We start from the raw sequence: 17,542 nt of genomic DNA on the forward strand, positions 1-17,542 counted from the left end.
GAATACCACTGATTTATAAAGAGTTTTGATTTGTTGTCTTGTATTTAAATTGTGTGGCACTTTTTGTCACGTGCTTCAAGGGGGCGTTATGATTCCAGCCAATAGTTGCGTGCACAAAGAACCTTGACGGCCGGATGATAGCTCTGATTGGCCAAACACTCCAACAATCACCAACTGGGCCCGCCTCTTCCCGGAAGCTGACTGTCAGCTGATTTTTTTTATTGACAACGGTGACGTTACATTATCGGTAAATAGACTGAACACAAAAGCTCATCCCTTCGTCTTTCCCCCTTTTCTCTCTACCTATCTTTCCTCCGCGTACCCCGGTATGGACGAAACTAGTCCGTTGGTTTCCCCGCTACGGGACTCCAACGACTTCTGCCCCACCGAGCCCACCAGTCCCCGGGGCGGATTTGGAGGCACGCCGGGCTCGGTGGTTCGCATCCCGGCCGGGAGTCCGGAGCGCAGCCGGGAGAGACAGCCGTTGTTGGACCGGGACCGAGGAGGTTTACCGCGGGATCCGCATAGAAACGACTTCTCGGAGGATCCCGAGTTTCGAGAGATCATCCGCAAGGCGGAACGCGCCATCGACGAAGGGATCTATCCGGAGAGAATCTACCAGGGATCCAGCGGCAGCTACTTTGTCAAAGATTCACAAGGGGTAAGAAAGAGTGAAAAGCATTGAAAGGAGATCACAATCGATCGATTTAGCTGGGTCACCTAAACAGCATGTCGTCATATTTAGCTGGGTCACCTAAACAGCTATGGACTGCATGTCGTCATATTTAGCATATATCAGAGATAACTACGACACTTTGTTTTGTTTATGAATGACAACAGGGAGATTGACAAGTCCAGTAGTTATCATCCTTGAGTAATGATATCTTGTGCGTCTTTTTATTGTCCAGACGGCTACACTGTTGCAGGTAAATTCCTCCCATGTCACTTTGTACTCTAAACGAGGACAAGGGCTGTGGTTTGTTTCCTTCAGTATGACCTGTAAATATATCCTCCCACTGAGAAACCGCCCGGGGAAACAGGTGTCTAACTTCAAGCTCCATTGTCCTGTTTGTTCTCTCCAATATGGCCCCGTTCTGGTGTTGTTTATTGACTGTACTTCCATACAGTAGAGTTGACCCAGTTATAGTCTAGCCAATCTCTTATCTGGAACAGCTGTGTCACTGGCAACACCAGCTGAGGAGCCTAGTGCCCTCTACTCACTCTCATGTGTTGGCCTCGACTCGCGGATAGACTTTGTGTCAAAATGACTCACAAATGGCACTGTATTCCCTATATAGTGCACTACTTTTAACCAGAGCCCGAACACACACGTACACTCCCACACAGCTTCACGCAACACAGTCTATCCGTCTGCATCGGCAATCAGTCATTGTTGCGCTGTGAACTCATGGGGTTGTAATCACCCACACACTCTTGGTACTAATGATGAATTGTCACGAGGTTTGTTGGGATGGAAAATAGTGCTCTTTCTATTTGATGAGCTCCCGTTTTAGAGAATTGTAACCACAATCTAATCTTTGGATAGAAACATGAGGGAGAAGCAACCTATGGTGACTTGGTGCACAGACATAGACCGAGTACTAGTAGCAACTTACCCAACATTTTATCATCATCTGAAACTCCACCATGCGACCACATTTGTTGGTTAAAAATGGAAGTGTCTCTGTGGACTTTGGAAGTCCTGCCGTGTGGGGGAATCCACCAGATTTCACTTCCTGTATGTGTAGTTCCAAACAAGCACATTGTCTACCGGAATTCAGCCAGGTCTGTCTATTGTACCGACCCTGTGTGTATAAGCACAGATATCTGCTCCGCCATGAATCATGCTCCTGTGGCAGTCGAGTAGCTAACAGAACAGTGTTGGTACAGTATGAAGCATGGTAGTAGTTAACAGAACAGTGTTGGTACAGTATGAAGCATGGTAGTAGTTAACAGAACAGTGTTACAGTATGAAGCATGGTAGTAGTGAACAGAACAGTGTTGGTACAGTATGAAGCATGGTAGTAGTTAACAGAACAGTGTTACAGTATGAAGCATGGTAGTAGTTAACAGAACAGTGTTGGTACAGTATGAAGCATGGTAGTAGTTAACAGAACAGTGTTACAGTATGAAGCATGGTAGTAGTTAACAGAACAGTGGTACAGTATGAAGCATGGTAGTAGTTAACAGAACAGTGTTGGTACAGTATGAAGCATGGTAGTAGTAAACAGAACAGTGTTGGTACAGTATGAAGCATGGTAGTAGTAAACAGAACAGTGTTGGTACAGTATGAAGCATGGTAGTAGTGAACAGAACAGTGTTGGTACAGTATGAAGCATGGTAGTAGTAAACAGAACAGTGTTGGTACAGTATGAAGCATGGTAGTAGTAAACAGAACAGTGTTGGTACAGTATGAAGCATGGTAGTAGTTAACAGAACAGTGTTGGTACAGTATGAAGCATGGTAGTAGTTAACAGAACAGTGTTGGTACAGTATGAAGCATGGTAGTAGTTAACAGAACAGTGTTGGTACAGTATGAAGCATGGTAGTAGTTAACAGAACAGTGTTGGTACAGTATGAAGCGTGGTAGTAGTTAACAGAACAGTGTTACAGTATGAAGCATGGTAGTAGTTAACAGAACAGTGTTACAGTATGAAGCATGGTAGTAGTTAACAGAACAGTGTTGGTACAGTATGAAGCGTGGTAGTAGTTAACAGAACAGTGTTGGTACAGTATGAAGCGTGGTAGTAGTGAACAGAACAGTGTTGGTACAGTATGAAGCGTGGTAGTAGTTAACAGAACAGTGTTACAGTATGAAGCATGGTAGTAGTAAACAGAACAGTGTTGGTACAGTATGAAGCATGGTAGTAGTTAACAGAACAGTGTTACAGTATGAAGCATGGTAGTAGTTAACAGAACAGTGTTACAGTATGAAGCATGGTAGTAGTTAACAGAACAGTGTTGGTACAGTATGAAGTGGTAGTAGTTAACAGAACAGTGTTACAGTATGGAGCAAGGTAGTAGTTAACAGAACAGTGTTGGTACAGTATGAAGCGTGGTAGTAGTTAACAGAACAGTGTTGGTACAGTATGAAGCATGGTAGTAGTTAACAGAACAGTGTTACAGTATGAAGCATGGTAGTAGTTAACAGAACAGTGTTGGTACAGTATGAAGCGTGGTAGTAGTTAACAGAACAGTGTTGGTACAGTATGAAGCATGGTAGTAGTTAACAGAACAGTGTTGGTACAGTATGAAGCGTGGTAGTAGTTAACAGAACAGTGTTACAGTATGAAGCATGGTAGTAGTAAACAGAACAGTGTTGGTACAGTATGAAGCATGGTAGTAGTTAACAGAACAGTGTTACAGTATGAAGCATGGTAGTAGTTAACAGAACAGTGTTACAGTATGAAGCATGGTAGTAGTTAACAGAACAGTGTTGGTACAGTATGAAGCGTGGTAGTAGTTAACAGAACAGTGTTACAGTATGGAGCAAGGTAGTAGTTAACAGAACAGTGTTGGTACAGTATGAAGCGTGGTAGTAGTTAACAGAACAGTGTTGGTACAGTATGAAGCATGGTAGTAGTTAACAGAACAGTGTTACAGTATGAAGCATGGTAGTAGTTAACAGAACAGTGTTGGTACAGTATGAAGCGTGGTAGTAGTTAACAGAACAGTGTTGGTACAGTATGAAGCGTGGTAGTAGTGAACAGAACAGTGTTGGTACAGTATGAAGCGTGGTAGTAGTTAACAGAACAGTGTTACAGTATGAAGCATGGTAGTAGTAAACAGAACAGTGTTGGTACAGTATGAAGCATGGTAGTAGTTAACAGAACAGTGTTACAGTATGAAGCATGGTAGTAGTTAACAGAACAGTGTTACAGTATGAAGCATGGTAGTAGTTAACAGAACAGTGTTGGTACAGTATGAAGCGTGGTAGTAGTTAACAGAACAGTGTTACAGTATGGAGCAAGGTAGTAGTTAACAGAACAGTGTTGGTACAGTATGAAGCGTGGTAGTAGTTAACAGAACAGTGTTGGTACAGTATGAAGCATGGTAGTAGTAAACAGAACAGTGTTGGTACAGTATGAAGCATGGTAGTAGTAAACAGAACAGTGTTGGTACAGTATGAAGCATGGTAGTAGTAAACAGAACAGTGTTGGTACAGTATGAAGCATGGTAGTAGTAAACAGAACAGTGTTGGTACAGTATGAAGCATGGTAGTAGTGAACAGAACAGTGTTGGTACAGTATGAAGCATGGTAGTAGTAAACAGAACAGTGTTGGTACAGTATGAAGCATGGTAGTAGTTAACAGAACAGTGTTACAGTATGAAGCATGGTAGTAGTTAACAGAACAGTGTTACAGTATGAAGCATGGTAGTAGTTAACAGAACAGTGTTGGTACAGTATAAAGCATGGTAGTAGTTAACAGAACAGTGTTGGTACAGTATAAAGCGTGGTAGTAGTTAACAGAACAGTGTTGGTACAGTATGAAGCGTGGTAGTAGTTAACAGAACAGTGTTGGTACAGTATGAAGCATGGTAGTAGTTAACAGAACAGTGTTACAGTATGAAGCATGGTAGTAGTTAACAGAACAGTGTTGGTACAGTATAAAGCATGGTAGTAGTTAACAGAACAGTGTTGGTACAGTATAAAGCGTGGTAGTAGTTAACAGAACAGTGTTGGTACAGTATGAAGCGTGGTAGTAGTTAACAGAACAGTGTTGGTACAGTATGAAGCATGGTAGTAGTTAACAGAACAGTGTTACAGTATGAAGCATGGTAGTAGTTAACATGCAGCACCTGTGGAGAAATTTCTCCCTGTCTCTGCATATTGTAACTTCACTCATCCCATCTTTTACCAATGTTACATTTGTTCACAGCACAGGTGAGTTTGCAATTAGAAAATGCCCACCTAAATCTCTCTCTGACTCTCTCTGTTTCTCTTTGTAGAAGATCATCGGTGTGTTCAAGCCTAAGAACGAGGAGCCTTATGGTCAGCTGAACCCAAAGTGGACCAAGTGGCTCCAGAAGCTGTGTTGTCCCTGCTGTTTTGGACGGACTGTCTAGTCCTGAACCAGGGTTATCTGTCAGAGGCTGGGGCCAGTCTGGTGGACCAGAAACTAGAGCTTAACATAGTACCCAGGACCAAGGTAGGGGGTTACACACACACACACACACACACACACACACACACACACACACACACACACACACACACACACACACACACACACACACACACACACACACACACACACACACACACACACACACACACACACACACACACACACACACACACACTGAACCAGGGTAGTCTGCCTGAAGCCTGTGCAATCAGAAACTAAATACAGACCCCGGGGCCAAGGTAGTGGTTAGACACACACACTTAGGCACGCAGGTACACACACAGGTACTGGGAGATCCTGCATCAGGGTTCTCTCTTGCTTTCCTTCACTCTCTCACACACACTCTCTCTCTCCTGTCCTCTCTCTCTACATTTAACATTTAAGTCATTTAGCAGACGCTCTTATCCAGAGCGACTTACAAATTGCGACTCTACATCTTCTTCCCCCTCTCCTTCTCTCCACCCTCTTGCCCCCCACCCCATTCTTGCCCCCCCACCCCATCTCTCCACTAGGTTGTGTACCTGGCCAGTGAGACGTTTAACTATAACGCTATAGACCGGGTCAAGTCCAGGGGTAAGAGGCTGGCTCTGGAGAAGGTACCCAAAGTGGGACAACACTTCCACAGGATCGGCCTGCCTCCCAAGGTACATCTGCTGCTTCCTGGTTGTGTTCCAAAGGGTACACTATTCCCTTTATAGTACATTACTTAGTTCACATACTATTCTTGAACTACAGGCCGCCCAGAGGGAAATGCAGGATGAAGGGTTTTTAAAGTGAATCCTTAATTGACGTAAAGAGATTTAGCAGATTAAAGTTTTAAAGGTGAGACTTTACTCTAAAACTTCTCCATTAGGATCTGTGATTTACTCTAGATTTATGATGACTCTCTCACTCTCTCTCTCCCATCCTCTCTCTTTCTCCGCTCTCTCGCTCTCTCCTCCTGTCCTCCAGTTGGGTTCGTTCCAGATCTTCGTTGAGGGCTTTAAGGATGCAGACTTCTGGCTGCGGAGGTTTGAGGCAGACCCCTTGCCAGAGAACACCAATAGACAGATGCAACTACAGTTTGAGAGGCTGGTGGTCCTCGATTACATCATCAGGAACACAGGTACGTAACCAAGGCAACGACGGTGAAGAAGGACAAGCAGGCCGGCTGACACCTGTGTGAAATGGTGATGTGGAAGGTGCATTAAACTCTAACACCTCTCTGTCTCTCTGTCTCCACAGATCGGGGAAACGATAACTGGCTTCTAAAATATGACTGTCCCATGGACCAGGGAAACCGGGTAAGCACACACACACACACCAGAACAGGCACTGAAACCTTGTGTGTGTGTCTGTTCCTTTTTCGGTGTCTGTTCTGGGGGTGAACTCTTATGCACTTATGTCTGACTCAGAGTGCTCTCTTTCCACCTCTCTGTCTACCCCCCTGTCTATCACCCCTCCTCTCTCCCTCCTCTCCCCTCCACTCTCTCTGTCCAGGACACAGACTGGGTCGTAGTGAAGGATCCTATCATCCAACTAGCTGCTATAGACAACGGACTGGCCTTCCCTCTCAAACACCCCGACTCCTGGAGAGCCTGTAAGCACCGCCTTCTGCCTCCTCAACCAATCACTGAACAGCTTGTAGAGATGCTCTGACCAATCACAGAGCAGTTTGTAGAGATGCACTTTCCCACTGACCAATCACAGAGCCCCCTATAGAAATGCACCTTCTCTGTGACCAATCATTGCATTTCTCACGAAAGTTTGTACATTTTTTGACCAATCGTAGACCCGTTCTACTGGGCGTGGCTGTCCCAAGCCAAGGTTCCATTCTCCCAGGAGATAAGAGAGCTGGTTCTACCCAAACTTGCTGATCCCAACTTTATCAAAGATCTGGAGGAAGACCTGTACGAACTGTTTAAGGTGAGGAGGAGGGAGGGAGGGAGACAACTTCAAACGGAATTGATTATCCAATCTTTGATGGTGTTTCTATTTGAGTATTTTTGACCCTTGACCTGTGTGTTGCAGAAAGACCCAGGTTTCGACAGAGGGCAGTTCCACAGGCAGATAGCTGTTATGAGAGGACAGGTATGTTTTAAATATGCCATGCCTCTTTTTAAATAATATATCCCGGAAAACTTCAATTAAACACAGTCTCTCAAAACGCCGCCTGTCCATTTTTAATAGCCTGGGAATCGGCACACATTTCAGCAAATAAAAGCCGGGTCTAGATGAATTGTTTACAAGTGAAAGTCGGTGAGTAATGTCATTGGATGAGACCGCGGTGTGGTTTGACGTGTTCGGCTCAACTACAGCCGATACGAGAGACTGAAGGAGTGAGAGAATGGTGCTGAAACATGACCTCTGGGCAGTCTAGTCTCTGCAAGTCTAACCTGCGATGGATGTGTTACTCTGTTTATACTGCTCACAATAAACCACGTGGTAGTCTTCTCAACCTTTTTTTTGGGCAAAAGCTGTGCGCATTAAGGAAATAGAAGCCCGTCTCTAGTAAGCGCCGGTCGTGTTCAGTGATTGAAGCAAATAAATGTTGGGCTATTAATTGAAGTTAACTTGGAAATAACTACGTAGAAATAACTTCTCATTCTTTGTAGATCAGTCAGTCACAATTGACCCACAATGCATCACAGATGTCATGCCCTTATGGAGAGTATCCAACCTGTCGGTCTCACTTTCACCCCCCCCCCCTCTCTGGTGGCCTAGATCCTGAACCTCAGCCAGGCTCTGAAGAACAGTAAGACCCCCCTCCAGCTGGTCCAGATGCCTCCAGTTATAGTAGAAACAGCCAGAGCACCACAGAGGGCCAACAGCGAGTCTTACACACAGAGCTTCCAGAGCAGGAGACCCTTCTTCACCCGGTGGTAGAGGAGGAGGAGTGAGCAAGTGTGTACGTCAAATGTATGTGTGTAAAGGGCAAACGAGTGGAGTCTCTCCGCCCCCCGCCCCGCCCTCTCCTCCCACCGCCCCGCCCTCTCCCCAACGGACACAGACGGTATTGAGAATGACTGAGGAAGACGAGGAGGACTGAGGACAAAAGGAAGAGAACGCATATCCTTCCGTCTGTTTGTCTCTGTGCCTTGTGTGGATGTCAAAGATGATGATGATATATCTTCCTATAAGGAATGGAGTCTATATGATGGGCTTAGTAAACTCCTTTCTATGGAGTTGTCCCAAAAGGGGCCCTATTCCCTAGTGCACTACTTTTGACCAGGGCCCATAGGGTTCCATTTGGGAAACAGACACTTAACTCAGCCACTGCAGTTTTAAAGCCTCTCTCTCTCCCCGGTTTGGGTGAGAGGTGGTGTTGCATTCCTTAAGACGGCCACTCTGTGGACAGCAGCAGCCATGCGGACTCATTGCTCTCATGGCTCTCTACTGCCCCCTTTGTCTTCGGATGAGGAACTGCAAGGTACTGCAGCGCATTGAAGTTTTAGGGGCCACATTTGGAGAAATGACTACTTTCCCCCTTTCTGAAAATAACAGGGGAAAAGTAGCTCAGATTTTCCTCTCCGCCATCCTGTAGTCCAATACATTTAAGATGTCTCCCAGCGCTTCTGTTTACTTTGATTTCTGGTAATTCTTTTTATAATTTTTCATTCTTGTGGGAGAAAGATTGACACGTTTTTTTTTGAAAACACACTATCAGGACTTCCTGTTGCCACAGATTCTAACTGACCTGAAATGTATTGTGACATTTGCACTGTATAATTTGTATGTAATATATTTAATGAAAGATTATAACAAAACTGTATTACATTAATACCATGTATCCTGTCGTTTGTTTTGATAAATGTGTTTTTATTTAGAGAGAAGACTTTCTCATTTTCCCCTCACTTTATTTGGTGAGGACCTTCATCTACTTGTTAGACAAACCTATGCACACACATACATATATGCAAGTTTACTTTGACAGATTTGCATGTTTGTGTCAACCATAACCCTTAAATGGATAGTTCACTCAAACTAAACCTTAGTTTTATTCATTAGTCCACTGTTGGACCACTTTCAGTACAGAGTGTTTTACATCACAGTTAATGCTGTGGAAATGTCTTCCCATGTTGTTTACACCTGTCCAAGTCCTTTCAGGTTTAGTTGTAGGCTGTCTACCAGGTATAGCTTTGTTATAGAGAACCATTTCTAGTGTTACTGGCTTTTCTACGAAGTCCATGCCTTTGGGATTTTTGGACCACACACAGGCCGTGTTCGAGAGGATCAAAACCGCAATGTATCATGGGCAAATTTAACTGATCGACTGAACTACAAATAATGAGTTATTTGATGCCAGGTGATTTGTAGATTCGACAGTCGCCTGCAGTCGTTTTGAAGCTCTCGAACACAGCCATAGTCACCTGCCGATAGTGTTGTAGATCGGTCTGTCTGCTCTGATCAGGCAGTGAACAGTGACTGAGCAGGATTGATAATGCTCTCACAGTCATTGTGATGTTGCCAGTTCTCTCCTTCCTTTGGTTAAAGTGACATCTCGACAAGGAAGGTTAGGTTGACAGTGTGGTCGAAAACGTACTTCATTTAACTCCACACATGGCAACTCTATTGAACGACACCTCGCTCTGATTGGTGGGAATGGAGAAAGGACCAATCACAGAGCAGCTTTACGACACGTTTTAAGTTCAGCAGGCCAGCGCTCATTTCTCTCCATTGGCTCAGTGTAGAATGCGATGGAGGTAGCGTTCTGGGTCCCTGGTTCCCTCCTGCCTCGTCGCGGCCCCCAGCCTCTCCAAATGGGGTCTCTCTGAGGGCCTCTGTGCGTCCGTCAATGGGGCGCCCCCCTCTGCGCCTGTCGACCCTCCAGGGAGGGGGTCCAGCTCTCCAATATCACTGGGGTCCTCCTCTTCATTGTCCTCCTCAGGGTGGTCCAAACCCTCCTTAATCCTGAGAGGAAAGAGAGTGCGAATAGGGGAGGGAGGGAGAGCATAAATGGGAGGGAAGGAAAGAGTGAGGGATAGAGAGAAGGGAAAGTGGGAGGGAAGGAGAGAGGGACGTCTCTTTAAAACAAAGTCACAGTGGAAACATATCTGGAAGTGGTATTTCAGGCCCAACCCTACTTCTACCTATGCGGTTGCTTCAAGGCCTGTATGTATCAAAGCTTTCAAAGTAGTAGTGCTGATTTGGGATCAAGTTTTGCCTTTTGGATCACAAAGAATAAGATTAGATGGATATGGGGGATCTGATCCAAGATCAGCACTCCTACTATGAGATGCTTGATACATAGGGCCTCAGATGTGCAAACACTGACATGGGATAGAAGAAGAGACCATAGGGATCATTAGAAGCCTGACTAGCACAAATTTAATCGATCTGTCAGTTAAACGTAAGTTAAATGTGGAGAGTCAGGTGGAGGATGTAGTTAAAGGATTTGAGCTGATCTGTCTGTTGATGCCAGACCAAATACCCTTGACCTGGTTTCCACTCTCTTTAATTATCTGTCTCTCTGTCTCCTCTTTCTTTCTCTCGTTGTGCTCTCTCTCCATCTGTCTCTAACTCCTTTCTCTCCCTCCTCCTCTCTTACCTGAGGTGTCCAAATGCTTTCAGCAACTTGGGTTCTCTGTGTCCCTCCGTCCTGATACCACTCCTGCTTCTGGCTCTCACCCTGAACCCCACCAACGCCTGGGCCAGCCCTGCATCCATCTCTCCCTCCTCCTCCTCCTCTTCCTCTCCTCCCTCTCTCCCTCTGTCTCGCTCTTCTCTGCCCCACACCAGTCTTGCCCGCTGCTCTGGGTCCCGGTCCCCGGCCACATGGAACAGCCGTCTTAGCTGACGCAGATTTACCCCCGCGAAGATGTTGGAACATCCCGACTTCCTGCTTCGCCTCTTTTCAGGCTGCCAGAGCAGGGACGGACCATCCACCACAGAGGGGGGTTCCGGGTCCTCCATAACCCTCTGAGAGAGGGGAGATGGAGGGGTGAGGAGGAGAGAGGGAGGGATGAGGTAGTAGTAGGGAGATCAGGTTGATGAGAGATGAATTGAAAGAATAGAGGGATTCCAAGACAACTCCGTCAGCACCTGCAAACAAACAGACATCAATCATTAGCTAAATGTCGCTAGCCCCTGACCTGGGCTGGCAACTGCCCAGCAACCTAGATAGTCTGTTTGTGGATGACAGCATTATCCTTGAGCCTCAGACCACACAATGTCTGCATCCCAAAATAGCACCCTATTCCCTATATAGTGCACTCTGGGCCCTGGTCAGAAGTAGTGCACTACATGAGAATAGGGTGCCATTTTGGATGTAGCCAAAGACACTCTGTAGGTTGTCAAGGAAACACACGCACACATGCAGTGTAAGCCTGCTTAGAGAGGAGGGAGAGGAAGGAGAGAGACGGGGAGAGCGAGGGAAAGAGGAAGGAGGGAGAGGGAGAGATGAGGGGAGAACAGAACGTTTAAAAGCTGGTTGTTGATTCCAACAAGGGATAAAGAGTGGATGTTGGACTGAGGCCCTTTGTGTTGTTACTAAGCAACAGTGAGACATTATCTTATAGTTCAACTATATTACAAGGCACTTGTATTAGTATAACACTGGCACTGTCTGAAATACTGATGTTGACAGAAATAAAGTGAAAGCAAAGGTTACACAAAGCAACGTTTAATGAGAGAGCGTGGTGTCTATTAGGCGGAGGTCATGGTTTCATTTTCATAGACACAGGACTGGCCACAGATACAATGAAGCATGACACTGTCTGATGCGCTAACATTAGTCAACCTAGTGTAAAATCATGTAATTATAAGCAGTATATAAAATGACCAATTGTTTACATAATGAGTAACTTGATGAATATCATAGATAATAGCCTACATCAAGGACCAACAATCATTATTATGCTTGACAGTCACAGGGGGAGCCACTGAAATGCGGGAATGCCTAGTTATGTCTGAATTATAATTGACCTTCCCACCCCGCAGCGAAACGCAATCTGCTCCATAGGCGCGCATTTTGGCGAACAGTTTGCTGCGGGCCGCAAGATGTTTCACGATCGAACATATTTGCTTATAGTATGCCTACCAATAACGTACAAATAATGCTTATAAAATAGCATGACATGTTGTAAATCAACATATAACGTTACCTGCACAACAAAATCAATGAGCTATTAGTCAAGCGGATTTGCTGCGTGACAGCATCATAGAGATTATAAACTCTTACCCCTTCAGCAAGTGAACGCAGTAAAATCTGACACCTGCTCAGGCTCTGAGGAGATGTAGCCTACTGCGCAGATATGGAATTCCATATGGAAATCGACATTCTCCGCTACTTTATAGTAGCCTTCTTCTGCTGTCAAAGACGAGAAGCAAACAAAGTTTTTCTGTGTAGTGTGCGTTTGAGCCCTCACAATGAACTCTCTCTCTCACTATCTCATTCTCTCTTTGTCTCGCTCTCTCTCTCGACAACCAATAGCAGCACTTGGGACACACCAATCCCCTCCTATTCGACCGGGGCGACCCCTTTCTGACCAATCGCAGGCTTTGAGAGAGACGCGTCAGCAACTGTTTAGATCACACAGTGGACAAGGTGTGATCTGACATTGACGTCATCGGCGCGTGTGCTTACCTCAAAGCCAGGGTTGCCATGTCATGGAGAGTATTATTAAGCTCCCAATAACAATAATTTTAATGGAAAACTTTTCTTCTGTAGTTACAAATTACGTCGACATTCCTTCTTAATTCGCTAGGTAAAGTTGTGGGAAAAAGGGTTTATTAGAGAAATGTGTCAAATCATCTCTTGCTGCAACAGAAATGTTGACCTAGTTTTCAGAATCTGTGGGAGGGTTTTTGAGAGGTTATTGTCATTTCATATGGACCTGGCAACCCTGCTCAAAGCAGAGGGGAAGAAACCATCAGGAGTGTAATTCATCCATGTGCCATTCCTCCTCCACAGACATATCTATAATCATCATAACAGTGTGTAACAGGGTAAATGCGTCCGCATGCGTCAGTTCGGCTGGCGTCTCGCCGAAGTCAGTCAGTTCGGCTGGCGTCTAGCCGAAGTCAGTTAGGCGAACCAAACTAGTGTGGTCCCATGCACTCGAAATACACTGCTCAAAAAAATAAAGGGAACACTAAAATAACACATCCTAGATCTGAATGAATTAAATATTCTTATTAAATACTTTTTTTCTTTACATAGTTAAATGTGCTGACAACAAAACCACACAAAAATTATCAATGGAAATCAAATTTATCAACCCATGGAGGTCTGGATTTGGAGTTACACTCAAAATTAAAGTGGAAAACCATACTACAGGCTGATCCAACTTTGATGTAATGTCCTTAAAACAGGTCAAAACGAGGCTCCGTAGTGTGTGTGGCCTCCACGTGCCTGTATGACCTACCTACAACACCTGGGCATCCTCCTGATGAGGTGGTGGATGGTCTCCTGAGGGATCTCCTCCCAGACCTGGACTAAAGCATCCGCCAACTCCTGGACAGTCTGTGGTGCAACGTGGCGTTGGTGGATGGAGCCTAGACATGATGTCACAGATGTGCTCAATTGGATTCAGGTCTGGGGAACGGGCGGTCCATAGCATCAATGCCTTCCTCTTGCAGGAACTGCTGACACACTCCAGCCACATGAGGTCTAGCATTGTCTTGCATTAGGAGGAACCCAGGGCCAACCGCACCAGCATATGGTCTCACAAGGGGCCTGAGGATCTCATCTCGGTACCTAATGGCAGTCAGGCTACCTCTGGCGAGCACATGGAGGGCTGTGCGGCCCCCAAAGAAATGCCACCCCACACCATGACTGACCCACCGCCAAACCGGTCATGCTGGAGGATGTTGCAGGCAGCAGAACGTTCTCCACGGCGTCTCCAGACTCTGTCACGTCTGTCACATGTGCTCAGTGTGAACCTGCTTTCATCTGTGAAGAGCACAGGGCGCCAGTGGCGAATTTGCCAATCTTGGTGTTCTCTGGCAAATGCCAAACACCCTGCACGGTGTTGGGCTGTAAGCACAACCCCCACCTGTGGATGTCGGGCCCTCATACCACCCTCATGGAGTCTGTTTCTGACCGTTTGAGCAGACACATGCACATTTGTGGCCTGCTGGAGGTCATTTTGCAGGGCTCTGGCAGTGCTCCTCCTGCTCCTCCTTGCACAAAGGCGGAGGTAGCTCCTCCATGCTCTGGACACTACGCTGACAGACACAGCAAACCTTCTTGGCACAGCTCACATTGATGTACCATCCTGGATGAGCTGCACTACCTGAGCCACTTGTGTGGGTTGTAGACTTCACTCTCTGACACCCCTATCAGCACCGCCAGCATTCAAAAGTGACCAACACATCAGCCAGGAAGCATAGGAACTGAGAAGTGGTCTGTGGTCACCACCTGCAGAACCACTCCTTTATTGAGGGTGTCTTGCTAATTGCCTATAATTTCCACCTGTTGTTTATTCCATTTGCACAACAGCATGTGAAATTTATTGTCAATCAGTGTTGCTTCCTAAGTGGACAGTTTGATTTCACAGAAGTGTGATTGACTTGGAGTTACATTGTGTTGTTTAAGTGTTCCCTTTATTGTTTTGAGCAGTGTACATTTCTTGAATAGCCTTTCTGGATTTCTTCAAATAGCCATCTACAGCCGAACAAGAAAGTGACGACACGCCCAAACATGGAAACCGAGGTAAAGTTGGTTTTATTTTTACACATTCGGATATTCAACAGACATGCATCAAACATTCAACAGCTATTAATCAAACATTCAACAGACATTTGCCAAAAGCCATTTAAAATTGTAAAAATCAATAACTAATTCACCGTTTGTCACAGATACATAACAGTAGATATGATTTATTCTATAAATGTGTAGTATACTTTTACAACCTTTGCTTTGAGTAGACATTCAAGGTCTGACTTGATAGAAATACATAACATCTATAAGATGCCATTTCTGTCACGTGTGCTCGCTCTCTTGTTGCATATACACTGACTCTGCGTGCAATGAACACAAGAGAAGTGACACAATTTCACCTGGTTAATATTGCCTGCTAACCTGGATTTATTTTAGCTAAATATGCAGGTTTAAAAATATATACTTTTGTGTATTGATTTTAAGAACGGCATTGATGTTTATGGTTCGGTACACGTTGGAGCAATGATACGCACCGCATCGATTATATGCAAGGCAGGACACGCTAGATAAACAAGTAATATGATCAACCATGTGTAGAACAAATCATACCTAGTTTGATGTTTCTGTGACAAACGGTGAATTAGTTATTGATTTATACCGCTTTAAAGGACATTTTATAGATTTAATGTATTTCTATCAAATCAAAACTTGAATGTTTACTCAAAACAAAAGGATGTTAAAGTATGCTAGACATTAATAGAATAACTCATACTTAGTTTCATGTTGCTGTGACAAACAGTGAATTAGTTATTGATTTATACCTCTTTTAATGGCATTTTACAGATTTTATGTATTTCTATCAAATCTGCAATTTGTGTTCAAAACAAAGGTTGTCAAAGTATGCTAGACATTTATAGAATAAATCATATCTAGTTTGATGTTTCTGTGGCAACGATGAATTAATTAATTATTTATACAGTTTAAAATGGCATTTTATAGTTTTTATGTATTTATATAAAATTAAAACATAGAATTTTTTGTTCACTGTTTTATAAATTCTGTTTCTGTATATATGAATTACAAATCAGCCCTTTAACTAGTTAAATCATGTTTCTAGTCTATTGCATAGTTAATGTGTAACCAAGCATTGATGTCCCAGGACCAAGATTGGTAAACTCTTGAAGTGTATGATTGTAATACCTACATGCAGACACAGCACCATTCAAAGACTGGAATGTGATACTCCTGGTATTGGATATGACTGAAAAAGAACCTCACAGACATTCAGACCTGAACCGCACCTTTATTTGCCAAGGTTTAGTACATGATCAGTGAATATATTAAATGTACAGGCTACAATGTGGGGATCTCATGCTACATGTATATACGACTTGCATCCTTGGCACAAAGTTAGATTATATTCTACTCAATCCATAGGCTTCATTGATGCCAGTCATACTGTTTTGAAGTTGATACAACCGGCTATGATAGCTTAAGTTCATATCTAGGTTCTGAACTAATATGTATACCAAACGTTTGAGTCCATACACAGATCTGCTAGACAGCTACACATCCATAGGTATACAGGGATTTTATCCTCCACTGCCCAATAAGCAGGAACATAGCTAGCTACGTTATTTCATCGCACTGCATTGCATGGGAAATATCAGCAAGGCAAACTGTACATTCAATTTGCAGTAAATGCTTTATCTAGCTAGATTCTTTACGTCCACTGTTTCACAAGACGACAGTCTGGTTTGCTGGTAGTTTCAGGAGTCCCTAAAACATTAAACAACCAGAATTACAATTTCATACTCATGTCAAAACACCCATAAAGATAGCTAGCTGGCTACTGTGATTTACTGTGATTTACTGTGATTTAATGTGATTTAGTGTAATTGAATGTGATTTAATGTGATTTAGTGCAATTTGGTGTGATTAGCTGTGCCCTAAATGGGATTGGCCCTATGGTGAACAGAGTGCTGGGTTGGGTTGTCAGGTTGGGTTGTCAGGTTGGGTTGTGAGGTTGGGTTGTCAGGTTGGGTTGTCAAGTTGGGTTGTCAGGTTGGGTTGTCAGGTTGGGTTGTCAGGTTGGGTTGTCAGGTTGGGTTGTCAGGTTTGGTTGTCAGGGCAGAACTGTTGGAACACACAGAATAACTGATCTGGATCCATTCATCTGTAGAGAATGGAATATAGATGAGGTAAAGAGTTCAATGGAACTTGACCCAAAGAATCTAATTGCCATGGAAACGCATGGGGGAAAGATCCTGAATCTCCTCATTGCACCCCAGCAAAATGAAACTACATTTAGGCTATTAATTATAAGCTTATTTCACACTATGTTGAGGTAAAAATCTAGTCCATGATCTCCATCCAGCAGTTCCGCAGTAAACCACTCACTGTCTGGTAGACACACCTCTCCTAGTCAATGATCTCAGGCAGTTCCACAGTAAACCACTCACTGTCTGGTAGACACACCTCTCCTCGTCAATGATCTCTGGCAGTTCCACAGTAAACCACTCACTGTCTGGTAGACACACCTCTCCTCGTCAATGATCTCTGGCAGTTCCACAGTAAACCACTCACTGTCTGGTAGACACACCTCTCCTAGTCAATGATCTCAGGCAGTTCCACAGTAAACCACTCACTGTCTGGTAGACACACCTCTCCTAGTCAATGATCTCCATCCAGCAGTTCCACAGTAAACCACTCACTGTCTGGTAGACACACCTCTCCTCGTCAATGATCTCCGGCAGTTCCACAGGAAACCACTCACTGTCTGGTAGACACACCTCTCCTCGTCAATGATCTCCGGCAGTTCCACAAGAAA

The 17,542-nt window shown here is 44.4% G+C and overlaps 1 pseudogene; it reads left to right on the forward strand.

Moving 5' to 3' along the window:
- The first annotated feature begins 201 nt into the window (after positions 1-201).
- Positions 202-8,576, forward strand: LOC135531463 (phosphatidylinositol 4-kinase type 2-alpha-like; annotated as a pseudogene).
- Positions 8,577-17,542: the final 8,966 nt, after the last annotated feature.

This window comes from Oncorhynchus masou, unplaced genomic scaffold (genome assembly GCF_036934945.1).
Source record: "Oncorhynchus masou masou isolate Uvic2021 unplaced genomic scaffold, UVic_Omas_1.1 unplaced_scaffold_1594, whole genome shotgun sequence".
Lineage (NCBI taxonomy): Eukaryota > Metazoa > Chordata > Actinopteri > Salmoniformes > Salmonidae > Oncorhynchus > Oncorhynchus masou.